The 27703-nt window shown below is 45.5% G+C and overlaps 1 protein-coding gene and 1 non-coding gene across 4 annotated transcripts in view; one reads left to right on the forward strand and one right to left on the reverse strand.

Moving 5' to 3' along the window:
• LOC128338087 (transmembrane protein 132D-like) overlaps positions 1-27703 on the forward strand; it is a 438162-nt gene that overhangs the window by 201074 nt on the left and 209385 nt on the right. The gene's annotated exons all lie outside the window — the stretch shown is intronic.
• TRNAA-UGC (transfer RNA alanine (anticodon UGC)) lies at positions 5753-5824 on the reverse strand. Its single transcript has one exon. It is a non-coding gene; the product is annotated as a tRNA-Ala (tRNA).

The following is a 27703-nucleotide window of genomic DNA, read 5'->3' on the forward strand; positions in this document are numbered from 1 at the left end:
AGTCAGTATAGTGTAAGGAGATCCAGTCTATCCAGAAGCAGGGAAGAGCCTCTGCAGCAAGTCCAGATGTCAAAAGGCACTTTAGTTTATCACAGTTTTCATCTGCTTCTCAAAATACTTGTTTGGGGGGGAAATCCCGAGATCAATAAGCCATATCATCCCAATCGTGCTTCCATTGTACTATGTTTTTGTAGCCCTTTTCTTCATCACTGGGGAGAAAGAGCCCACACATACATACACACCTGTATAAGGCTCTGCTTGGGGTTGCTGTATTTAGTTCTTAAGAAGTGCTTGGAAAGGGCTTCCAATTTTTACAAATGGATGCTGCAGTGATTTGACTATTTTTTTTCCACCAAAATACTTAATTGCAGTTAAATGAGAGTGATTTGGCTTCAGCAACTGAATTAAGTGGGAAGGGAAGAGAGTGGGTGTGAAGGAAATTCCTCAACATAAATCCAAGTCTTTGAATTAAAGATCCTTTTGGAGTGTGCTAATGAGCTCCCTTTGCAATTAAACAATGTATCTTGAAGGGGCAATATAAGAAGTAAGCATTTTAGTGGGGGAAAGGAGCTGCTGCGTGGAAGGAGTTAAAGGTGCATGAAACTAATTTCCTCACCTTTTTTAATGAGTATTAGGAAGTGCCACACATTTTTGGCCATTTTTGACACTTGGAAACACATTTGCCTTGTGGCAGCAAGCATGAATTGTCCCCCTTTGCTGAGCAGGGTCTGTCTTGGTTTACACTTGAATGGGAGACTACATGTGAGCACTGTAAGATATTTCCCTTGGGGGATGGGGACGCTCAAGGAAGAGCACCTGCATGCTTGCTTGCAGAAGCCTCATGTTCCCTCCCTGGCGGCATCTCTGCCTGCAACCTTGGAGATGCCTCTGCCAGTCTGTGTAGACAATACTGAGCTAGATGGACCAATGGTCTGATTCGGTAGAAGGCTGCTTCCTATGTTCCTGACATTCTTCCCAGCATAATTTTCCTCTTCTTGCTTTGCCCTTGCTACAGTTGCCTCCACTTTCCCATGCTGTCATTTAGCCCTGTCGATTGTGGTGGCCCAAATGGGTGATTTCATTCAATATCTGACTTGATGACATCATAGACATTCACTCATTTGATGACATCATCACTTGATTACATCATCACTTGACCCATTTGATCATCATTTGACCCACTTAATTGATCATCAATTAATTAATCACGTAATTGATCATCACTTGACCCACCTGATCATCACTTGACCCACCTGATGACATCATCACTTGATGACTAGATGACATCATAGACATTCACCCACTGGGCAGCTTGCAGGTAACTGGATCAAGTGGCAGCATGAACAAAAAATAAGCTGAGCACGGCAAGAGTCAAAAGAGCAGAGTCAAAGGATGCCAAGCGACAGCTACCAGGGACAGCATCCTGCCAATGCAAATGTTCAGCAAAGTGGACATTTCTGGTTATCTGGATGGGATGATTATACTACATTTGAAGCTAATATCAAGATAAGAAGATATCTGCTATGGCTTGGAACAAAGCAGGGGCGTATCTAGGGGTAGGGCAGGCAGGGCACGTGCCCTGGGCACCACTTGAAGGGGGTGCCATTTTGTAAAATTAATTTAAAAAAAAAAAAGGCTGCCAAAAACAAAATGGCCACCGTGCATGCTCAAATGGCCTCTGTGAGGCCCTAGGTCTTGCCAGGCCTTGCAGAGGCCATTTGAGCATGCACGATGGCCTTTTTTTTTCCAGTGGCCATTTTTTTAAAAAAGATTTTTTAAAATGGCCACTGCACATGCTCAAATGTTCCCTGCGAGGCCCTAGAGGCCAGTGGGGGGAGGAGGAACCTTTGCAAACCCCCCAGCCTTTAGGAAGCCCCCCGAAGGGGCTACAGGTAATAATCATAATAGTATATAATATAAGTCACTGTACACATATTCAGATTGGCACTATGTACAGAGAATCAGGGCTTGTGAATACTGAGCTGATGCTTATGAGCTAGGATTGTATTCATTTGCTCTTACTTTGCTTCTTGTGATAAGTGAGTTAAATGTGATGTCTTGCTAATATGGCTATTAATGGTGAGTTTGTCTTTGAATCAGTCTGAAATCCTTAATATTAAGGCCCACTGGGAGTTTCTTGCTCTCTTTATCTCATTTTAACTGTCTTTCTGAAAGACTAGAATATATTCCAAGCAGTGACACAGTTTACTCTGCATATCCTTTAATTATTTACAGAGTATCTGGGAAAAGTCAAATTCTCCATTGATTTTTAAAACTTATGTAATGGTGATGCTACAATGCATAGTAGAGAATTAGACAGGCACTTCTGTTTAGTTTTCCAAGTACACCTCCACATAGTAATTGGGTATTTCATGAGCCCCAGCATACTGAAATTTGTAGTTTTCCAGCATTTTTTGGTCTGGCTAAGTCCACTGCTAAATAGTTTTTGAAAGATTAAAAGATTAACGAGCCTGACTTGTATTTTTCAGCTGATATTATGGTAAAGTTATCTGAAAGATGAGTGTCAGATGCTTGGACAGGGGGCGCAATTTCAGTGTTTGCCCTAGGCGCTATTTTCCCTAGATACGCCTCTGGAACAAAGAGTAGGACTGAGCCATAGGAGGCTATCACGCAGGAGCTGGGTGGCATGTCAGGGGTCAGAGCTGAGGAGGTGAAACCAGGAAACAAGCGGAATTCTGGACCATCACTGCCCATGCAAACTTCTGACCTAAACAGGAACCCTTTATTGAGGCTGTTCTCACGAACAGGCTAGGGTTTGGTTGCCTGTGAGAACTGGCGGGAGCCACAGCGGCAACCCCACACTTGTGCGGTGCATTGTGGGATTTCTGGGGGCCAGGCCCACACATTCGGACCCCCGCACCTCTGCACCTCTGCACTGCCTGGGGCAGCAGAGGACTGTCTGGGCACGTGATCCCCACTCCCTGACCCACCCAGACCCAGCAGATGGATCGCCTGCAGGGAAGGAGAGCTTCTGCCTTCATGCGATCATGAGAAAGGGCTCATTGTCATTTTTTGGAGACGAGAGGCAACCTGGGTGGGTAAATTCAACCCCAGTATGTGGGGACCCTTACTGACTAGCAGGATATTCCAGAATGTAGCCTTCGTAGCTCACCATGTAGGGTAGCTCTGTCCCTCTGAGTTTCCGGTTCTATTCCTGGCAGCCTCCTGAGTGGCCTTGAATTGACACCTAGTCCTGATGTTGTTTAACTTTATAGAGTTAAAGAAGCAGAAAATGCCATCACAGTTTCTCAAAGGCAAAAATATCCAGCACATCCCAAGGTTTCCCTTGAAGCAAAACTCCTGAGAAATTCTGAGAGCACTCCAAACATGTTCAGTAAGACTAAGGCAATTTCTTGAGGTGGGTCGGCAGTTAAATTTCTGATGGAGCTGAGAATGATGAGTGATATTTGACTGGAATATTTCTCCCTTCCTTTTTAAAGGGTGTTTTCCGAATGCTGAATAGGATCGCTCTCTGTGCTACCTAGCCGTAACTTTACAGTAATTGTGACTGAAAAGTCTACTTCCATTTGTCTGATGTCTCAACTGCCTTTTCTCTTTGACATCACTGTGGGTTGATCATCTTTCACTTGGTAGACATTCAGATACCCATTTCTGACAGTAATAAGATTCCCAGTTCTACGTTGCTGTCGGGGCGTTCTAGCTGGCTCTTAGACCTGCCACTGGGAACACGGACCTTTATCTCTATCAGGGCGGCAGTCCGTAAAGTGTGACATTCGTTCCGAAGCTTTAAAAAAAACAAAAACCCTGTGAGTGTCGCTTCCGCTGCGTGAGCCACACAAATGAATGAGTGCCCTGCAGATTGGCAAGTGAGCGTTACAAGGCTTTGCATCAGTAACACCTGGCTTCTGAAGGGTAATTATTGATCCATGCAATGGAGCAACAGAAGCAGAAGCACAAAAGGATGCGAGAAACCAATGGAATTCTTCTGTGAGGTTTAAGCATTCAAAGACACTAATAAAAAGATGCCGTTTTCCACCTGTTCCTGAAACGTTACCCTCCAGTTTCTTTTGCGATGGAATAGGCGAGCCAGTTCTTTAAAAGCAATCCTGCACAAAAGGAAGAGTGTATGTGCCACCATAAAAAGCTCACTCTCGAAAGCTCTCCAACCTCATTTCCCCTCCCAATGGGCCCAAGGAAATCCCATGGCAAACGGCCTCCCCAGTAAGTTCCCCTTGTTGGTTTAGAGCTAGTAATTCATCCAGGATACATTATCGTTATGCTGGAAATCTCCCCACACCCCGCCAGGTGTTCCGGACAGCCACGGCTGAGGGAGATTCTTGATGTGATGATGACAACCATCATCACGGCGAGCAATTTGAAGTGAGAAGCTCTTGGCATGACTGAGCCATTTCTGGCATGACAAAGCCATTTCTAGCAACATCCCCAGGTGGAGCTTGCATAAGGTTCGTGCTGGTCCTGTAAGAAATGGGCAACCAAACAAAGAAGATCCAGCAAAAAACAAGCTCTCATATATTGAATACCTCATATAAAAATAGACACAAATTATGTTAGCATTGAGCCAATTCAAGCCTTTTGGCTTAGAAGACCAAGAGTTCTTCAGTAAAGAAAGAGAGAGACTGGCTGTTTGGAAGCACTGCTGCTAATTGAATTTTGGATCTGGAAGACCAAAGCCTAGTTCAGACATTACACTTTATGAGTGTACAGCTGCCTGTACACTCGTACATGTGTTTGTGTGAATGACTGTACCTGTGTTTATTTTAAAGGTGAACCTGGATACAGACCCTTGAAATGCATGGTCCAGAGAGGCAGTGTACTTCTGTATGTGCATTCAGTATAATATGGGAATGACTGTACTTGTGTGCAGAACTGTACCTGTGTACATTGTATACTCGTCACACAAGTGTTGAACATAATGTGCAAATGGGCCTCGGAATGTCTTCAGTAAAAGACAACATAATGATGTGTGCTCCTTGGACAAGTGGAGAGCTGGCATTTTTGTGGCAGCCAGCAGGATTTGTCCCGTTTGCTAAGCAGGGTCTGCCATGGATTGCATTTGAATGGGAGACTACATGAATGAGCACTGTAAGATATCCCCCTTAGGGGATGGATGGGGCCACTCTAGGAAGAGCATCTAGGTTCCAAGTTTCTGCCTGGCATCTCCAGATAGGGCTGAGAGAGACTCCTGCCTGCAATCTTGGAGAAGCCGCTGCCAGTCTGTGTAGACAACTCTGAGCTAGATGGACCAATGGTCTGATTCAGTGTAAGGCAGCTTCCTATGATCCTAACTGTCATTTGTGAGTATTTCATCCACTTGAAAAAGATTTCATGTTTTGAAATGGTTCCCATTGTGGATTTGTGGATTTTCGTCTCTTGTGGATTTTCAGTCTATGTATGGATCATCATAAGAATTTAGATATTGTGTATTTATAAGACAATTGAGATATTTGTTTATTTGCTCGGATGATTATTGATCTCTCTCTCTCTCTCTCTCTCTTTTCATGGTCTGTTTTGAATGATGCCAGTTATACGAAGTATTAAAAGTCTGAGAGATAGGACATGCAGTCTAACAACATCTGGGGACTCAAGGTTGGAAGGCCCCATCCTAGTCCATCTCTCTAGCCACTCCATTAAATTAGCATTAAAAGCTCCATCAGCTGACTCAGCACCCGGTCAGGTGACCCAAGTATGTTGCTCTACTGGGGTTGCTCTCCAAGGGCTTCAGGCAAAAGACATTTCCAGCCCTACCTGAAGATGCTGTCAGGGATTGAACCTGGGACCTTCTGCATGCAAAGCAGATGCTCTACCACTGAGCTACAGCCCCATCCCCAGCAAGAAGAGGATATAACGCAGGGCTGCTCAGCTTTAGCCCTCCTGCAGATGTTGGCCTACAACCCCCATAATCCCTGGCTGTTGGCCACTGTGGGTGTATGGGAGGCAGCTGTATTCCAAAAACAGCTGGGGGCCTAAGCTGAGCAGGCCTGATATAATGGGTGGTGTACAAGCAGAGTCAGGCCAATATTCTTTCACCTCCTTCTGACAATCCATCTTTCCTCCCTTCTGTGGGTCCTAACCACAGCCAGTCCCTCAACCAGTCAGCATCTGTTCACCCTCTTGATCGGCTCATTTCAGCTCACATCCACACACATCTCCACTGAAAAGGATCCCACAAGCCCCTGATGCTGATCATTCATTCATTCATTCGATTTCTATACCGCCCTTCCAAAAATGGCTCAGGGCAGTTTACACAGAGAAATAATAAATAAATAAGATGGATCCCTGTCCGCAAAGGGCTCACAATCTAAAAAGAAACATAAGATAGACACCAGCAACAGCCACTAGAGGAATGCTGTGCGGGGGGTGGATAGGGCCAGTTACTCTCCCCCTGCTAAATAAAGAGAATCACCACATTGGAAGGTGCCTCTTTGCCAAGTTAGCAGGGATGTTGTTGGACCTATCTGAATGCTAAAAACACTAGCAGCAGTGCTCTTCCATTTCTGTCCCTTTCTTGAGCTTTGAAACTGAAACAAAAAGTGGCATTATGTGTATTGCATGTGTGCATTTGATACAGGCCATGATGGAAACAGACCCATATTATCTGGGGTAGTGTTCTTTTCTTACCAAAAATCATATGAAAATTGCATAAGTGATTAGCTTCCACTAAATCCTTGTGGCAGGAAGAAATCAATAACCGGTCCAATTTCCATCAGAAGGCTTTCTTATTTATGATGGATCTCGAGACCCTCATCCATCATCCCTTCTCTGATTTTGCCTATTACTGAAGTAAAATCATAACATGACAGGATTAGGTGGCTGTTGTAAAGGGAGTCTGCTCTTTTTGTTTGCTCCACTCATGTATGGCAGCCTGGGCTCTGTTTTGGAAGCTGCATTTTTATTATGCATTGTAAAGTCCCCTAGCCTGTGACAATAAGGCATGTATTTAACAGGATGGCATTTCAAGGCCCCATTTGTGCAGTTCAAGGGTGACAATGTTCAGCCTACTTTAGGAGATGAATTATTGCAAGCGCCTAGCATGCAGGCCTGGATCACAGGAACATGGGGACATAGGAAGCCACATTATACTGAGTCAGATCATTGATGCATCCAGCTCAGTATTGTCCACTCTGACTGGCAGCAGCTCTCCAAGATCTCAGGCAGGAGTCTTTCCCAGCCGTACCTAGAAAAGTCAGCAATGGAACCTGGCACCTTCTGTATGCAAGCAAATGCCTTACCACAGAGCTACGACCCCATCCCCTAAGAGGATTATCTTACAGCAAACACTGATCCCATGCAGGCACTTATCCAAATGCAAACCTGAGCAGACCCTGCTTAGCAAAGGGGACAATTCTTGCTTGCTACCGCAAGACCAGCTCTCTTCCCCGGCAGGGGCATGAGACAGAGGCTCACTTGAAGAATTTAGGGAGTGCCCTGTGAGATCAGATCAAAGATGGTTTTGCTTTCTTCTCCCACCTCCTCACAAGAAACAGTCAGCCACAGGTTACATAGGAAGCTATTTTATACTCAGATGATTGATCCACCTAGCTCAGTACTGTCTACATTGACTGGAAGCATCTCTCAGGGCATCTCTCGTATGATTGATCCATCTCCCTCAGTATACTCTCAGATGATTGATCCATCTAGCTCAGTATTGTCTGCATTGACTGGTGGCATCACTCACAGCATCTCTAGGATGTATTGTCTACATTGACTGGTGGCATCTCTCACAGCATCTCTAGGATGATTGATCCATCTAGCTCAGCATACTCTCAGATGATTGAGCCATCTAGCTCAGTATTGTCTACATTGACTGAGGACATTTCTCCAAGGATTCAGGCAAATATTTCCCAGCCCTACCTGGAGGTGCCAATGACTGAATCTAGGACCACCTCCAGCCTCAGAGGCAAGAGGTGTTACAGGGGAGCAACACCATTTGCAGGGGAGCAACAGCAGGAGAGAGGGCATGCCCTCCACTCTTGCCTGTGGGCTTCCCAGAGGCATCTGGTCGGCCACTGTATGAAACAGGGTGCTGGAATGGATGGGTCTTGGGCCTGATCCAACAGGGCTTATGTTCTTATGTTTTTATGACCTTCGGCAATCAAAGCAGATGCTCTGCCACTGAGTTGCAGTCCTTCCCCAGCTGGAAGTCCAGAGGTAGGGCATAATGACAACCTTTTGTCACTATCTAGTATTCCAAGGTCTACTCTGCCTTGAACATGGAGGTTTGAAATAAGTACCATGGTTCTGCCCTATCTTCAGGAAGAAAGGAGGCCCATAATTGAGGGACAGGCACCCAAAGTGTCTCCCTGCATACTCTGAATTACCCTTCGAATGCCCTTGGAGCAACTCTTTGCCTGCCAAGGATCCCACGTGTGTCTGCCACAGCAAAAGTTGTACGCTTTCCACATCTCTACTTCTGAGGGAACTCCCGAGTTCCTAAGAGCATTGCTCAAAAACCCTCAAAAATAACGAACAGCTTACCTTTGACAGCACGGCACATTTGTGATGAGACATAAAGGTTACGACTTAGTCCGGGATTTGCGTGGGTAGATATTCTGCTCCTCTTGTCTTAACCCTGTGCGGCTTTTATAGGCCAGCTACCCAGCGAATCAATAATTCACCCGACGAAAGAGAAACAAGCTTTCCAAGCTGTCAGGCTCCGCCTTTGGCACAGGCTGGCATCTCGGCTGGAGGCTGGGTTAGCAGGATTGAATGTAGCACTTGCCAGAGATACGCTGATTTAATCTTTGGAGGGTTGTGTTCTACATTTGATTGGTAGAAATTAAAAGCTGGCCGGCTGCCACTGCAGAACTTGGCAGGCGACCGCTACATCTCTGTGACTCTTTGGGGAGAAGTTGGCTTGGAGTTGGCGAAAGTCTGGAAGCGTGGAGAAAAGACATTGGACAGTGTGTATTCCATTCCTTGTTAGACGAGGCTTCTCTGCACTCCTGTCTCAGGCTTCTCATTGTTACTACATTCTCCTTTGGGAAGTCTACATTTACTTTGCAAGGAAATGATGGCTTTATTTTTTACCCCATCTGTCTAAACGGTGATGGCAAGTGAGGGCAGATGAAGGTACAATTTCTTATGTATTCCACTCATTGTTAGACAAGGCTTTGCCACACTCCTTTCTCAGTCTTCTTGTTGTTCTCCCTTGGGAACAAGAAAATCATGGCTTTATTTTTCACCCCATGTGCCTGAAGCACATAATTAATCTGTGGAATTTTTTGCCATGGTGATGGCCACCAGCTTGGATAGCTTTAAAAGGAGCTTAGACAGATTCATGGTGGACAGGTCTATCAATGGCTACTAGTCTGGTGGTTGTGGGCCATCTCCAGCCTCAGAAGCATGATGCCTCATAATACCAGTTGCAGGGGAGCAACATCAGGAGAGAGGACATGCACATACCTCTTGCCTGTGGGCTTCCCAGAGGCATCTGGTGGACCACTGTGTGAAACAGGATGCTGGACTAGATGGGCCTTGGGCCTGATCCAGCAGGGCTGTTCTTATGTTCTTATGTAGGGTGATGGCAAGTGAGGGCAGATGAAGGCACAACTTCCTGTGTATTCCACTCATTAGACTAGGCTCCTCCGCACTCCTGTCTCAGACTTCTTGTAGTTGCTACATTTTTGGGAAGTCTAAATTTATGTCACAAGCAAATGATGGCTTTATATTTTGCCCCATCAGTCTGAAGGGTGATGGCAAGTGAGGGCAGATGAAGGCACAACTTCCCGGGTTAGTGACACAAACATAATTTGTTTGCAAATCAATTGTTATAGAACAGGTTGCAGACAGCAGCTGCTGTTGGAAGTAGAGGGGGTTGCTGACAGTTTGGCACCAGAAAAACAGCATTTGGTTTCAACTGTTGGAGAGAGAAAGGGAGTCAGTCAGTAAGTACCATAAATATGTATGCAAGCCATTTCCTGAGGGTCAGTCACACTAGCATCTCATCAAGCAATCAAAAGCAGTACAGAGCTTTGCAGTTGAAAAAGATGCAGGATTGGGCAGATAGGATCAAACTGCATGTTTAGGGAAGGAGCCAAAGCTCAGTGGTGGAGCACAGACTTTGCATGCAGAAGACCCCAGGTTCAATCCTTGGCATCTCCAGGTCAGGCGACAAAAGATCCATCTCTGAAACCCTGGAGAGCCACTTCCAGTCAGCACAGACAAGCCTGAGCAAGATAGGAGGAGAGCTGATCTTCTGGTAGCAAGCATGAATTGTCCTCTTTGCTAAGCAAATCCACCTTGGTTTGCATGTAGGTTGGAAGCTTTTTGTAAGAGCTCTAAGAGACTTCCCTTAGGAGACGGGGCTGTAGTTCAGTGGAAGAGCAGCTGCAAGCGTGCATGCACAAACTTCCAGGTTCACTCCCTGGCAGCATCCCCACATAAGGCTGGGAGAGACTCATAATGGAATCTTGGGGAGCAGCTGCCGGTCAGTGTAGGCAATGCTGCGCTACATGGACCAATGGCCTGACTTAGTATAAGGCAGCTTCCTATGTCCTTAGACCAATAGTCTGATTCAGTGGGGCAGTTTCATATGTTCCCCTTTAGTTTAGTGGCAGATAACTCTGGTAAGAAAGTGGTGCTGTGTCATCTGAAGGCTGCCACTCTTTCGAACCAGAGTTGAGGGTAGGAAGCGCCTCCCTCTCTCAGCATCTGGTTGGCTGCTGCGGCTGTCCATCATTGGCTGGAGGAAGCCCACACAGCCAGTTCCTCCCACCTCTGTCTCCCAGACTCTTCTTTGGATCATCTGGGAGAGTGGCAGCCTGAATGGGGGCAAACTGTTGGACCCATGATATGTGCAAGGGCAGCCATAGTTGAGGGGAAGGTAAATCCTATGTGTGTAATGGAGGTCATATTCTATAATCCCATTCACAAAGAGTTCAGCTTTAGACTTAATCAAGTCTTTTAAAAGTTTGCATTCTCCAAAGTGCAACATCCAGTACCAAGTAGCTTTACTTTTCATTCATTAGTGAGTCCCTAAAACAGCCTGTAACGTTCAGGCTACACAGGGGACCACGGAAGGAGAGGCCTCCTGGGCCCAGGTGTTAACTGGAACAATTGCTCTGGGGTGATTGGCGAACACTCCTAAATGCATTGGGGCTTGTGTGGGGGAATTGGCGAGCTAGAATGGAGCATCATTCTACATCAGAATAATTTTGTGAAAAGTTCTGGTCCTGGGGAAATGAACTGATGGAGGGCTTGAAGTTCAAAATAAAGTAAGGTTTTATTTGAGAGTTTAAGGGTACCGCTGAATAAGAGAGTAGGGATGTGCAAATAAGTTCAATGTCGAATGTGTTCGACATTGAACCAGTGCAGTTCAACTGTTTGGGGTTGAATTGAACCACCCCCTGTTTGGTCCAACCCTGGACCAAAGCCCCCTGGGGGTCTGCAAGTTGGGTTTTTTAATGTTAATTTTTTTAACATTAAAGAGCCCCTGGTGGTGCAGTGGTAAAACTACCGCCCTGTAACCAGAAGGTTACAAGTTCGATCCTGACCAGAGGCTCAAGGTTGACTCAGCCTTCCATCCTTCCGAGGTCCGTAAAATGAGTACCCAGAATGTTGGGGGCAATATGCTAAATCATTGTAAACCGCTTAGAGAGCTCCGGCTATAGAGCGGTATATAAATGTAAGTGCTATTGCTATTGCTATTGCTACACTTTCCCCCTCCGGGGGAATTGTCCAAAGCAGCAGTGGGGGGGGGGGCATTCTGCAGAGGTTTCCCCTCACCCTGCCAGCCTCCCTTTCCAGAAATCGGCTCTTCTGCTGGTTTTCGGCTTTCCCCCCTCAGCGTGGTGGCCATTTAGCTGCACCTGCGCAATAGGCCTCTGCTTGGCCTGGGTCATGCCAAATGGCTGATATCTGAAATAAGGGAGGCTGGCAGGGGGAGGGGGAACCTCCACAGACCCCTCTCCACTGCCTCGGACAACTAAAAAAAATTAGAATTAAAAAAAAAACTTGCAAACCCCCCAGACCAAACTGAACCAGGGTGGGGGTTGTGTGAGAGTGTGCCAAACCGAACAAGCCCAGTCCGGTTCGGATCCAGTTCGGACTCGAACCAAACCGGACTCGAACCAAACTCGAACCAGCCAGTTCCGTGCACACCCCTATAAGAGAGTTGATTAAAGCAATATTACTACCGAAAATATGTTACAGAGATTAACCAAATACTTGCAAAGAGGCAATTTGGCTTAGTGTCCGAATTAAATGACTTACAGGCTGGCTAGAGGAAAGAAGGGCTAGGAAGAGCCGAGAGGGGCTCAGTGATGATCATACAACCTTGTCCTCCCGTTAGTGGCGATTGGACCCTTGTGGCTCAGGCACAACCGGTGGACTTCTTTCCATAGGGATGGATCCAGGCAGCCAGGGGTGTAGCTATAATGGAGCGGATGGGTTCAGAGAACCCAGGCCCCCAGCTCCTGAGGGCCCCTCAGCTTGACCCCTCCCTATTTTCTCCATTATCCCCCTCCTTGGGGCCACCTGGGAAAGGGGCAGACACGGACCCCCTCTCCCCTAGCTACACCCCTTCCTCAAATAGCAATGGAGGACCAAAAGCAGCTTGGGCTTTAGGCAGCAGGGGTAAATCCAAAAGGGGTCTGTTTTCTTTCAGCCAGCTACTTGCAGCAATGAGGCAGGGTGGGCCAGCGAGGAAGGCCAATCTGGAGGCTGAGAGCAAGAAAGGTGCGAAGAGCAAGATATGGCCTGGTGTTAAAGCTGATGTCAAGTCCAGACAGTGGGTGACCTCACAGTATAGAGACCTGTGAAGCACACTGGTTCAAGAAACCGGGGCCAGTTATAGCCCAAAATGTACCCAGAAGCAAAATACCAGCCACTCCTTCCTGAGGAGGGAATGCTGGTGGATCTCAAAAGGATCCATTGCCTTTGTTTCCTGTGCTTGAGTAAACACAATGGCATGACTGGCCAAGGATAACCTGTATGTAAATGGACTGAATGGATGTGCAAGGATGGTATCTGTTAGGTCAGAAGGACCCAGTAAACCAATCAGTAATTTTAATGAGCGCACCTCTTGAGTTCCTGTTGCCCATTAGCTCTTTTGTGATGGGGAAGGGAGTTGTGTTCACAGTGCCTTATCTGCTTTTTCCTGCTGCGATGATTAGCGTTAGCTTGTATGAGGCAACCACAGAGGAGAGGGAAGTACAGGGTCAATCTTTGGACAGAAAGACCTTGAGAGTGGAGATAACTCAAAAGCTAACTCAGGTCTGCTTAGGCATTCCCAAATAGAGGGGAAAGCACGAGGCTAGTTCCCTTTCAATTAGCTTGATAGCTGTGAACCTGGGGGAGATCGTTCCATTGCCTGCTAAGTGACCTGTCCTCGTATGCCAACAAATGGGGAGCCCATGATCCCGTGGGGCTCCTGAGCATGTTAAGAGTGGGAACTATAAGCCTGTAGTCCCAGACATGAGCAGAGAGGCTTTGGGAGCCCGCAAAATGGCAGTGGTGGCAGCACAGAGTGCATTGAGAATAAGAACAATGGTTGAATGATTGTCTATTAGAGCACAGCTTACTATTCCTGTTCTGAGATCAGGGCCGCATATCTTTGGGCCTCCTGCCCATATTGAACTACTATGAGCCCCTGGTGGCGCAGTGGTAAAACTGCCGCCCTGTAACCAGAAGGTTACAAGTTCGATCCTGACCAGGGGCTCAAGGTTGACTCAGCCTTCCATCCTTCTGAGGTTGATAAAATGAGTACCCAGAATGCTGGGGGCAATATGCTAAATCATTGTAAACCGCTTAGAGAGCTTCCAGCTATAGAGCGGTATATAAATGTAAGTGCTATTGCTATTGCTATTGCTATAAACCTGGCCGCTGTGGCTGTCCACAACAGCTGGAGGGCCGAAATTTTGCAAACCTGATTAAGATGAATGGACTGAATATTTTCTCTCTGCCTCTCTCTTTTTACTATCCTGGAACACATAATTGTGAATACTTGCTGTCTATCTCCTTAAATTTTGAACCGAATGGCTCCATGGGAAATGGATAAAATTGATGACACACATTTGGTTTTGGAAACAAGTTTTTATTTTATTTTTAAAAAATACTTGTTCCAGGAGTCTGATCTGTGTTTCAATGACTTATTTAATGATGCAGGTTCTTGGGAGTGGGGCGGGGGGGGGGGGGCGGAGGGCAGAGTGGAACGTATCTCCTCCTGAGATTGATTAGCGATGTGATAAGTGCTCTCAAGCTTGAATTAATCATTTCACATATTGGGTGTGTGTGTGTGTATTTTAAAGACTAGCTTTTGAGAGACCTCTTTGAACAAAGTGGAGGCTTCATTAATATTTTAACGTGCTGAATTGGAGCAAATAGAGAGACGAGGACACCCTTTGGGTTCCAGCTGCCAACAGAATCAAGGTCGTTTGGCCTCTACTAATTCCTGAATGGGGCTCGCTTGCTTGATTTATTAATATGCCACTTTAAAAATATTCCCATGTACTCAAGGTTTTGTTTCCAAAATGGGACGCCATAATATGTTCACCTGCTAAAGTCAGTTGCCTCCTCTCCGGTGCTCCTCAGCATAGGAACATAGGAAGCTGCCATATATCAAGTAGGACCATTGGTTCATCTAGTTCAGTATTGTCTACACCAGGGTTACACAACTTCAGCACTGCTACAGATCCCATCATCCCCAGCCACAATGGCCAATTGTCAAAGATGATGGGAGTTGTCCTCCAACAAGTGCAGGGTGGCCCTGGTCTGCACTGACTGTGGCAGCTGCACTCCAAGGTTTCGGGCAGGATTCTTTCCCAGCCTTACCTGGGGATGCTGCCAAGGACTGAACCTGGGACCTTCTGCATGCAAAACAGATGCTCTTCCACTGAGCTACAGCCTCATTCCTTGCATGTGGCAATAAGGAGTTCTTAAAGGGGGAGAGAGATCACCAGTCATGTCCTTCATGGCTTATACACGGCTTCACCATTTTTGCCACTCTCTCCTGCTGCTCTGCCACTCCGTTACAGCTGCAGCGATTCTGTGAAATGTAGCCGCCCCCTCTGGAATTGGAAATGGGAACTTGCCCAAAGGCAAGGTCCCTCCCTCTGAGTGTTATTAGTTGCTGCCTCCTCTCCACTGCTTATCCGGGTATAGATAGATTAGACCAGGGGTTCTCCATCTTTGCTCCTCACGTGCTGTTGCCAAAGGCCATTGCAGCTGGGCCCTTTGAGCTGATGGCTACATTCACATGTAACGCAAAATTGGAGTTGAAGGGGCCTCCGGTTGCCATTTGTGTATGTCCAAATATGTGCAATTGCAGTTCAGACTGAAAATGTATGCATGGTTTCTCTCCCCAGACTCCAATTTTATACCTTCAGTTTGTTGTACGTTTCTCTGCCTTTAACTCCAGTTTTGCAGTGCCAGCGTTATGTCCTAACACAGCACCACAGCCCCACTCTTTGGCAACCAGAGTTGAGGGAGGAAGTTCCTCCCTCTCTCTGGCTGTCATTGGCAGTGTGGGCTGTCCTTCACGAAAGAAGGAAGCTTCACAGCCAGTTACTCCTTCTCTCTGCAGTCTCTCTGACTGCAGGCTCCCTGCTCTCCATTTCATATGAATTTGGACAGTCAGGCGGTGGGGCAGGTGACCCATTTGGACCCATGGATCCATGTTACATGCAAATGCAGCCAATGTCTCATTGGGACAAAAGGAATAATGGGGCACCTGGAAACAGTAATTGAGCTGTTCTGCAGTTGGCAAGGCTGCCTGTTCTTCTGATAGCTAATATCTCTGTGCTGGATATTTATGGGAGGAGTGCTGGCCTTGTGGTAGCAAGCATGAATTGCCCCTTTGCTAAACAGGATTTTCCCTGGTTTGCATTTGAATGGGAGACTATGTGTGTGTGCTGTAAGATATCTCTCCATAGGGGATGTCCCCCAGAGCAAGTATGGGGGCTCTGAGAAGAGCACATACATGTTAGCATGCAGAAGGTTCCAAATTCCCTCTCTGGTGTCTCCAGATAGGGCTGAGAGAAATTCATGCCAGTAATATTGGAGAAGCTGCTGCCAGTCTGTGTAGACAGTATTGAACTAGATGGACTAATGGTCTGACTCAGTATAAGGCAGCTTCCTATGTTCCTTTGAGTGTAAGAATGAACTGAGCTTCTGACTTTAATTACCCCCAAATTTTAAAAAAATCCTGTCCGCAGGTTTCAAAAGTTTGTAGGACGGTCATAGTCAGACAATTTGCTGCTGCACATCAGGGGACAGATTCACTGGGCCAGCCAGAAAGCTATCCGGGCCACATGCTTATCATTCTTCTTCTCTACAGCTTTCAAGCTAATGAATTAATAATCCTCCCCCAGCCTTTTGTGAAGCAGTCCGACTCCTCTGCCAAGAGGGAGATCTGTTTGATGACTGTCATTAGAAGTATTGTCCTCGTCCGCTAAGCCCAAATGCTTTGCTGAGCCGTTTCCATTATTGTTGTTGCAGCAGCCTTTACTGCAGTGAAGGGAGCAAATGTCTTATGCCAGACCAGTATAACATTGTTCTTTTTTCTTTTTTAAGTGGGGTGGCTGTGATGATTGTGAAAGTTACAAAATAAATACAATTGATCTAGGTGCTATCAGAGGCACTCCTAGCCCTGGACTTTGGAGCCAAAGTCCTGTCCTCTCCAACCACCTTTAGTCTGTCCCGGATGATGTGGTCACCGGGCAGAGCATGATGATGCTTAATCTGCAGGAGAGGGGGGCATCCAAAGTCCTTTAGGTCCAGGCTTCAAAATAACTGAGGTGCACCTCTGGGTACAGTTATACTCTAAGGACATATTAGGAACATAAGAACAGCCCTAAGATCATCTAGTCAATAATAAATAATAAATAAATAATAAGCAATGAACTTTATTTGTTAGCCACCCCATAACATATTATTCTCTGGGAGGCTCACAGCAGAGGATTAAAACATACAATAAAAACATGCAGCACATTAAATCATAACAGACAAGAAGAAGAAGAAGAAAAGGAAATACAAAATACAATACAAAACAGCTTAAAATCATTTTAAAATTAGTTAATAATCAGATCAAATATGAAAAATGAAAATTTTAAAGGCCTGGGTGAACAAAAAGGTCTTTGCCTGGCATCTAAAAGAGCGAAGTGACGAAGCCAGGCAAACCTCACTGGGGAAGCTATTCCATAAACGGGGTGCAGCCACCGAAAAAGCGGTTAGCCACCCACCTCTCCCTTGTTAGTCACCCACCTCACCTCGTTTGGCAGGGGCACTCAGAAGAGGGCCTCTGAAGAAGATCTTAAGATTTGGGTAGGGACATATGGGACAAGGCGCTCTCTCAGGTAACCCAGTCCCAAGACATTTAAGGCTTTAAAAGTTAAAACCACACTTTGAATTGGGTCCGGAAATGGACTGGGAGCCAGTGCAGCTGATAAAGCACAGACGTGATATGATCAAAATGTCCAGTCCCAGATAATAATCTTGCAGGCCTATTTTATACCAGCTGCAGTTTCTGGACCCTTTTCAAAGGCAGCCCCACGTACAACGCACTGCAGTAATCTAAGTGAGGGGTTAGCAGAGCATGAGTAACTGTGGCCAAGGTATCTCTGCCAAGCATCCTCACTAACCTTTTGGAGTTCTTTGGGAGTGTCAACAGACATGTGGATAAAGGTGATCCGGTTGATATAGTATACTTGGACTTCCAAAAAGCTTTTGAAAAAAAAACTCCATCAAAGGCTAAACTTAGCAGTCATGGGATAAGGGGACAGGTTTATGTGTGGGTCGGTAACTGGTAACAGGAAACAAAGGATAGGAATAAATGGGCAGATTTCACAATGGAGGGAAGTAGGAAGTGGGGTCCCCTAGGGATCAGTACTCTTTAATTTGTTCATACATTATCTAGAAGTTGGGGTAAGCAGTGATGTGGCCAAATTTGCAGATGACACTACACTATTTAGGGTAGCAAAATCCACAAAAGATTGTGAGGAGCTCCAAAAAGATCTCTCCAAACTGGGAGTGGGCAATAAAATGGCAAATGTGGTTCAATGTAAGCAAGGGTAAAGTGATGCATATTGGGGCAAAAAAAAACCCCAACTTCAAGTATATGCTGATGGAATCTGTCAGTGACTGTCAGTGACTGACCAGGAGAGAGATCTTGGGGTCATGCTGGACAGCTCATTGAAAGGGTCAACTTGTGCGCAGCAGCTGTGAAAAAGGCCAACTCCATGTTAGGAGTCATTAGGAAAGGGGTTGGAAATAAAAATGCTAATATTATAATGCCCTTGTACAACTCTGTGGTGCGGCCACATCTGGAGTAATGCGTACAGCTTTGGTCACCATATCTTAAGAAGGAGATTGTAGAACTGGGAAAGGTGCAGAAGAGGGCAACCAAAATGATCAGGGGACTGGAGCACCTTCCTTATGAGGCAAGGCTACAGCATCTGGGGTTCTTTACTTTGGAAAAGAGGTGACTAGGGGGAGACATGATAGAGGGGTATAAAATTATATATGGAGATGAGAAAGTGGACAAGTATTTCTCCCTCTCTCACAATACTAGAACCAGGGGATCACCCCATGAAAGTGAAGGTCGGAAAATTCAGGACCTACAAGAGGAAGTACTCTTTCACATAGCGCATAATTAATCTATGGAGTTCTTTGCCATGGGATGTGGTAATGGCCACCAGGTTGGATGGCTTTAAAAGTGGTTTAGGCAACTTCATGGAAGACAAGTCTATCAATGGCTACTGGTCTGGTGGCTGTGGGCCACCTCTACTCACTCAGAGGCACGATGCCTCTCAATTCCAGTTGCAGAGGAACAATAGCAGAAGAGAGGGCAAGCCCTCACCTCTTGCCCATGGGCTCCCCAGAGGCATCTGGTGGGTTACTGTGTGAAACAGGATGCTGGACTAGATATCCCTTGGGCTTGATCCAGCAGGGCTGTTCTTATATTATCTATCTATCTATCTATCTATCTATCTATCTATCTATCTATCTATCTAATAAATTTATATACCACCCACTACCAAAGTCTCTAGGCGGTTATGATATCATTTTTCACACAGTGGCCCACCAGATGCCTCTTGAAAGAGCAGCGGATGGGCAATAGTTTGCCTTCATCATGCAGCCAAAAATGGTTGACTATGTAGCATCATGATGTCATCCCATTTGCTATGTCATCTCTGACAGGTTGGGATCAACCATGTGTCTAGTTTTAAGGAGCCCACACCTACTGTTCCAAGAAGTGGGGAGAAGAGGAAAGGTGCTGAAACAGCAGCGGACCAGAGAAACGATGGCATGGCTGAGGACATGGAGTGAAAAAGGGACTCTGGCCGCATTTGCACGTAACACAAAACTGGAGGTGAAGGGGCCAGAGGTTGTCAAACCTTTGCATCGGAAAGCTGGACTCTGAATGTTCGGACTCTGGTTCCACACAGAGAGCGACCCAAGGTTTCACTGTCCAACCTCCAATTTGAACCCTCGGGTTGTAGTGAGTTTTGCCACTCCACACCAAAGTTTCAGCTCCTCAGAATTATGTGCGAATGCAGAACTGGAGACTGCATTTGCTGTAACCGGAGGAGAATTTAGGGAGGAAGCTCCTCCCTCTCTCTATCCATGATTGGCTGTGTGGGCTGACTTTCATGTAAGAAGGAAGCCCATGGAGTCCGTTCCCCCTCCTGTCTGTAGGCTCCATGACTGCAGAGGACCTGCTCTCCATTATGTCTGAATTTGGACAGGAGAGCTGGGGAGGGTGGAGTGGAACCACAGGTCCATTGGATCTGTGTTTCCATGTTATTTTGTTATTTGTGAATATGGCCACCATTTTGTGGTTTTATTTCCTGTGGGGAATATTTCACCAACCTGAAAGCAGTACTTGTGGCCTGGAAAATCAAAATTGGTGATATTTGATGCAACCCTGGTGATTTAATCCAACATCCTCCTCCCCTGGATAGGATAATCTTGTCCAATTAATTTCATTTTGGCCTATTCTTGAGTAATGGAATTTTGCTCTCAGCCATTGTGTTTTCATTTTTATTATGCCTTCATCATACCAAAGTAAGGTGCCTGGACATTTAGTTTTATAACAGAAAGAGGGGGAATACGTGTTTATAATAGTGATTTAAATAGATTTATTTTAAAAATATGTTTTCCCAAGAGAAAAAAAAGGCTCTTAACTGGAAAGGCTTTTACCTTTTGAAGCTCTCTTGGATGGCTAGAATATTTCCAATTATATTCTATAATGCATGCTCCATTTTCCATCTGCCTATTGAGATACCAGGGACTAAGCAGAGAATGAGATGCCACAACCCTGGCCTCTGTGTGGATGAACAAATATTGGATCATTTGCAAGTGTTCTTTTGACCACATAGAGGGTGTGGGTGAGTCTTTACCTTTTATCACAAAGCAGTCAATTATCCCCACTGCCACAATGGTTTTCCGATGGAGAGCCTCAATTCATGGAAACAATTGGGGTGGGGCGGGGAAGTGGTACTTACACAGCCCCTGAAGAATTGTCTTTGGTCTACAGAAATAGACAAGAAAGTGACAGATACGTTAATAGTTTATCAGGCACTTTGGAAACCAGGAAGAGATTTGAAACAGTAAAAAGCTCGCCCCTCCTGATCCTTGCAGCTGTGATCTTCTCTGGATATTTTAATCTGGACAGCTGTAAGGGCGACTTTACTAAGTAGATAAGGACATCAATCGATAGCAAGAGTTATCTTAAAAGGAACTACTTCTCTATAAAGAGATGAAAGGTGGAGACGATTACCATTGTTTCCAGTTCTTTTTCCAGCTGAGAAATGCCGACCAAACTTTGGGGTAATGGTGTAAGAAATAGCTCAATGCTTGAAAAGCAGGGACTTGAGAAAATGGGGGTGCAAGAATGCTTAAAAATCAAGGGATTTTACCGGAAAGCAAGTCTCATGATCTATTATATATTTTGAAGAGTTTCAGGTATGTTTGTGTGTCAGAAGGTCATACTTACCAATTACTGAATGAGTGAATGAATGAATGAATGAATGAATACAGGTACAGATCTGTACACAGGTACAGTAATTCACATGTTTTCTTGAACGTAGGTATAGCACTACTGTTCCTGTCTATATCCTATATTTGAAGGACCTCTACATGATTCCTGTAGAGATGTACATATCAGGTGGAATAATAACAATAACAATAATAATAATAAAAATAATAATAAATAAATGTCAATGATTATGGTTTTATCCATTCTGAATGGAAATTAGACATGGCCTGAACTTCCAGAATTGCATTCATAATCACCATTGGCCAAGATTCTTGATGGCCAATAGAAGAGTCTCTATCCCAGCACCCCAATACAGATGTTCTATATTCCTTGCATTGTCAGTTCAGGTGGCGGTCAATTCAATTTAGTACCAGAAATGCCAATAAAGACTGTTTCCTCTTTTGCGGGGGGATGGGGGGATTCTACCGGTTTTTTTCAGAGTGGCAAAGCAAACAACCAGTCCATTGACAACAGTGCAATAAAGATTTGAAGATCATTCCATCATCTGAGCAGCTTGGAAAGAGATCCCCGCCCTCCGCATTATACCACATGTCAAAATTGTCATTCTAAAATGACATTATGTTCTTGTATTTTGGTTTGTATCTCTATAAAAAAAATATTGTTGATTACTGCTTTGTTGGTCCTGTTTGCTGCCTGCAATTCTCTGCAATTTCCCCTGCAGCTAGATAACTACATGTATTTTTGCTCTGCCACATGAACAGCAGTTGTTTTTGAATCAATCTCTTGTTCATAGCAGAGGAAGTTCTTCAGACTGATCCTGCGCCCCCCTTCTCTCAGAGAGATTCTTACAAATAGAACAGGGGAGGAAACTCTTCACGTTTCCTCCTGTGCTGCCAGAAATTGTACTATGTTTCTCAGAAGTATGAATGTAGCTATCTCATACTGAGTCAGGCAATTGATTAATCTCTCCCAGGGTCATCTACTCTGACTGGCAGCAGGAGTGTTTATTCATTATAGCTGGATGTGTTTCATTAATCGGTTCATTTGTGATCATGTTCTTCCTTTGTTTTTATTTGGCCTTCATTTCAGTTTAAAACCAAGTCTGTCTCCTGATGCCTTAATGATTTTGGCAGCTTGCCATCCAAAGAAAGCCATCCTTTCAGACATTCTGCTGCTCGTTGAATGCATTGGATCTGCCAAATTTCAGACAGATGAGTCAAAAGGTCTGCATTTTATAGACAATGTAAAAAGGTGTGCTAGGGCTGTGCAATGTCAGACTGGGAAGGACAGGAATGGCCTGATATGGACCATTTCAGAGGAGGCCAGAGAAGTTTCTGATCTTGGAAAATCTTGGAGTTTTGGTTTGGACTTCTCCAACCCTGTTTGGGGGAGATCAAAGCATCCTAAAGCACCAATTGGCAGTGGGAGTCTTCTCTCCCTCCCTCCCTCCTTCTCTCTTCATGATTGCAGCTCTCTCTCTCTCTCTCTCTCTCTCTCTCTCTCTCTCTCTCTCTCTCTCTCTCTCTCTCTCTCTCTCTCTCTCACACACACACACACACACACACACACACACCACCATCTTCTGCCCTCTATCTGCCTGCCTCTCTGACTGCCCGCCCATGCATTTATCTCATTTTAAAAAAATGTTTTTAGTCCATTTTTTTGCACTCACATTTTATTAAAGCGGCCAATTTCTGGGTTTCCCTCTGAGATTATCTGATGTTACATCACTTCCCCTGTGATTTTCTGATGTTACATTACTTTCATCCAGATTTCGCAGTGAGTATTTCCCAGTTACCTTTAAAGGTTAATTCAAAAATCAAAGGATGGTCAGAAAAAAACCCAACCCTGCTCCCAATCCTGACATTTTGAAGGGTCTAAAGGACCCAGAACCAGCATTTGTGGGATTGGATCAGATCGAGTTGGACCCAATCCCAACATTTGCTAATGTGCGCAAGCCTAGCATGTACTATCCATTTCACATTGATTACTATGGGAAACCCGGCACCCTTTCTGCCAGACCTAGTTTCTGTGTTTTCTATCCTATTGGAATGACATTTCCAGGCATTTCATGACCTCTTCAAAGGATCAGACATGCCAAATTTCAGACCTATGGAACAATATGTGGATACGTGGAAGCTGGGACACATCATCCCGGCTGTCCAGTGACAGTCCGCACTCCCAGCAAGCATGAATTGTCCCCTTTGCTAAGCCCTGGTTCCATTTGAATGGGAGACTACATGTGAGCACTGTAAGAAATTCCCCTTAGGGGATGTGTCTGCTCTGAGAAGAACAGAAGGCTCTAAGTTCTCTCCCTGGAATTGCCAAGATAGGGCTGAGAGAGACTCCTGCCTGCAACCTTGGAGAAGTCGCTGACAGTCTGGGTAGACAATACTGTGCTAGATGGACCAAGGTTCTGACTCGGTATATGGCAGCTGCCTATGTTCCTACCGTTCCTGCAATCACCGGCAAGTGGGTGGGGAGGTGACTGAAGCGCAGCCTTCCCTCGACCCACCCAGTCATATGAACAACCTCCGTATAAGGCAGCTTCCTATGTTCCTCTGTTCAGCCAAGTTTTCCATTCTATCAAGTACATATTGGAAGTTTCCTCTGTTTGCGATCTCTTCCAGTTCTGTGTAATCTGCGAATGTGATGACGCTTCCCTCCATCCCTCCTTCTGGGTCATTCTGAGCGCCTTGGAGCAAAAGGATACAGTACAAAAATTTCAACAAATAAATATCTGCTTGGCTCAGCTGCTGCTTTCTTTCCTATCTTCTCAAGGTGCTTACTCGCCTTTGCTCAGGTGAACCCTCAAGGGCACACTTTGCAAATGTTTCACACTAGATAGTTCATTCTAACTCCCCCCCCCCCTTTATATAACCAGAGTTGCTGCTCCACACCTGCTAAAATGCTCCAAGAGTCATCATGGTGCTCTTTGACAAGGCTGTTTCTGGAGCATTCTTGCCTCAAGCTTTGTTCCTTGGGAGCCAGGTGAAGACACAAAAGACTTAATGAACAAACCTTATTTCTGCTTTTCCAAAGGCTGCATGAATATGTAGACACAGAGGCCTGTCAGAAATAGCAAACTTCTTCAAGGGACAGTTCTTCAAACTAACCTTCACAATGGCCTGTAGGGGAAAGGTCTTATTTATTTGAGATGGAAAGTTATCTCCCTCCCTCCCCCTCCCCCCCCCCCTCTCTCTCTCTCACACACACACACACACACACACACACACACACACACACACACACACACACTCTTACCTTCTCACTGAGCAAGGGCACCGTCAGGATTCAAGACTGGCAGCAAGTCTTGAACTGGTGACCTGCGGAATATCAGGATACCTCCCCCCCCCACTCATAGGGACATGGGATCCTGCCTTATACTGAGTCAGACCATTGGTCCATCTAGCTCAGTATTGTCTACCCAGACTGGCAGTGGCTTCTCCAAGGGTAAAGGCAAGAGTCTCTTTCGCCCCTATCTTGGAGATGATGCCAGGGAGCTGTGGCACCATCTCCTAAGGAGAATATCTTACAGCAGACCGTGCTCACATTTAGTCACTGCTCTAAATGCAAACCCTCCTTAGTGTTGCATTCATGTTTGCTACCATTTGGACTCTCTTCCTATGAGCTGTAAAGGAAGATCCTTTGGGGAACACACAAGCCTACAAAACTGGGAGCAAAAAGAGCCCCCACCACCACCATTCTCCAGCCTCCTCCCTGTCCTCTGAGCCATTGATGGATGGGTTGATTAAGTGTCATCAAGTCAGTGTTGACTCTTAGTGACCACATAGATAGCTTCTCTCCAGGATGATCAACTTGGCCTTTCAGGTCTCTCCGTGGTGCATTCATAGCTGTCATAATCAAGTCCATCCGCCTTGCTGCTGGTTGTCCTCTTGTTCTCTTTCCTTCAACATTTCCCAGCATTATGGACTTCTCAAGGGAGCTGGGTCTTCACATAATGTGTCCGAAGTATGATACTTTGTGCCTGGTCATTTGTGCCTCAAGTGAATCTTCTGGATTGATTTGTTCTATGAGCCATTTGTTTGTTTTCCTGGCTGTCCATGGTCTCCTCAGAAGTCTTCTCCAGCACCAAAGTTCAAAAGCATCAATACTTTTTTTTTATCTTGCTTCTTCAGAGTCCAACTTTCACATCCATAGAGTGTCATGGGAAAAACCATTGTCTGAGCAATTCTAATCTTTATAGGTATAGACACATCACGGCACCTAAATATCCTTTCCAAGGCCTTCATTGCAACCCTACCATGTGCTAATCTGTGGCGTATTTCTGACTGCTGGATACTTTACTGTTGATGGCCGATCCTAAAAGGCAGAAGCTATTCACCACTTCATTGTCTTTTTCCCCATCAATTCTAAGGCTGGTTGTTGAACCCGTTGTCATTAGTTTAGTCTTCTTTACATTTAGTGGTAGTCCCATCTTTTCACGGAGCTCCTTGACTTTCATTACTAGAGCTTGCAGATCATCCGCATTCTCAGCTATCAGAGTGGTGTCATCAGCGTGCGTCGTGCAGTTTATTGATGTTTCTTCCTCCATCTTTAAAAACATGCTCATCGTCTTCCAATCCAGCTTCTCTCTCAGTATATGTTCAGCATATAAGTTGAATAAATAAGGTGAACATCTTACTTTTTTGCTGATCCGGAACCAGTCTGTTTCACCATGTTCCGTCTGGACTGTGGCTTCCTGTCCTGTGTCTAGGCTTCTCATGAGAACAATGCGATGTTCTGGGATGCCCCAGTCTCCAGCCCCCTCCCCCTCCTCTGAGCCATAGCTCAGGGTTAATTGATTGATGAGTAGATCCATGGCAAGCTGTGCCCATCCAGCGAGCGCTCAGTGTCTACTGTGCCGGAGCGATTGTTTAATCCCTAGGTAAGCTATTAATTTCTTTCCTACTACAAACATATGGATTTCCCATGCCAAACAGCCGTGTTATGCTGTGCTGTAAAAATCCTTACCGTCTAATAGGAGCATGGGGAATCCTGCAAATGCAGCTCACAGAGCTTACAAGCGGAAGGAGAGAAGGAAGCCGGCCTCTGGCTTGGCTGTGCTGCAAGTTGCTTTGATGGATCCTTCTGTCTTGCCCCAGAGAAGACCTTCCTCTGTTTGGGCATCTATGTTTGCATCTTCAATGTAGATGCCACACTACAGGACCTATTGGTAATCTCTCCCTCTATTCAGTTACCAAGGGTTCAGGTGACCTAATCCATTCCCAGTATGACACTTAATTAACAGGCCATTGAAAAGCCGCCTTGGGCTTGGGCCCTGGCTGGGAAGTAGCTCTGTGTTCTGCTTGTGAACAGTTCTGGCTGTGTCATTACCCGTATTTGACTGTCACCCACTGGGATAAAAGCCATGTGATGCGGAGAACGATTTCCTTTTCCATGCAAACACTAAAATGTGCAAACTAAATGTGCAAGCTAAAATGTGCAAACAGAGAAGAGGCCACTGCTTGGGATTTTGACAGCAAGGGAGGAAGGGCAGAGGGAGAGAGAATCCTGGGGTTGATCATCTTTGCTCTGAGGAATGTTATAGGAGAGCAAATTACCTGCCGATCAGTGGCCATAAATAAACAGAGCTGAACTTAGGGTGAAGATCTTCTCAGGTTGCCCTTCTTTTGGTCTCTGGTCTCAGAGAGGTCCATAGTACCAGGACCCGTGGAAGGGCTTCCTCTGTTGCTGCCCCCTACTCTGGAACTCTCCCCACCCCCCAGATTCAGTCTGCCTCCTCCCTTTCAGCCTTTAAATCCTTACTGAAGACATTTCTTTTCTGCCAGGCATTTGCCCTTTAATTTAAGTGGGTTTTTAAAAATAATAATTTTTAAAATTGGATGCTTGTTCTTGCCATGTACTGTGGATTGGGTGGTATATTAAATCATAGATAGATAGATAGATAGATAGATAAGATACACCTGCCCACCTGTCCAGAGACTTAATTTCAACAGACTGGGAAGGAGCTGAACCTTGAAGGATGACCATAGCAACTTGCAGTAGCAAAATTGGAGTAAGTGCTTCTAAAGAAAGGCATAAGCAGAGGTGGTGATTTATCAGAGAGAGAGAGAGAGACAGAGAGAGAGAGAGAGAGAGAGAGAGAGAGAGAGAGAGAAAACAACAGTGACTCTCCCTAATCAATGAGGGCTGTTAGATCATGTGTATACATATGTGTATGCATCACAGAGCATATACATTTCCTTTCCTCCCCTTCAAGCCTCCACCCTCAGTCTAGGATGGACACACTCCATGATTTAGTCTCTTTCATTATTATATTAGTTTCTCTGTCTTCTGCCTCAGTGATTAGATCGAGCGATTGGGGATGCCCAGCGGTGAAACTCTTTCCTGCTGCCATTGAAGGGATGCTTATTTGCTGATCGTCATCATGGATGGGAAGCAGAGCACATCCAGTGGTTTCATGCTCTCTACACAAGTAGGGTGCCTTTGGAATGGGAGATAGGTTTCTATTGGAAATCATTTGCTAGTATTGCTGGGGCAAAGAGGGCAACGGAGTCTGTGAACAATACAGACTCAAAAAAGAGAGAGAAGAGCCTCACCACCATCACAACAATTGCTGACCTCATTATACTATAAGCAGCTTTCTCTGTGATTCCTCTCCCCGTGAATTAGTACCAATCTATTCTTTTGCAAATGGGTGAAGTTTGATCTTTAACATAAGAACGTAAGAACAGTCATGCTGGACAAGGCCCAAGGACCTATCTAGCCCGGCATCCTCTTTCCCACAGGGGCCCACCAGAT

Source organism: Hemicordylus capensis, chromosome 15, assembly GCF_027244095.1.
Source record: "Hemicordylus capensis ecotype Gifberg chromosome 15, rHemCap1.1.pri, whole genome shotgun sequence".
Classification (NCBI taxonomy): Eukaryota; Metazoa; Chordata; class Lepidosauria; order Squamata; family Cordylidae; genus Hemicordylus; species Hemicordylus capensis.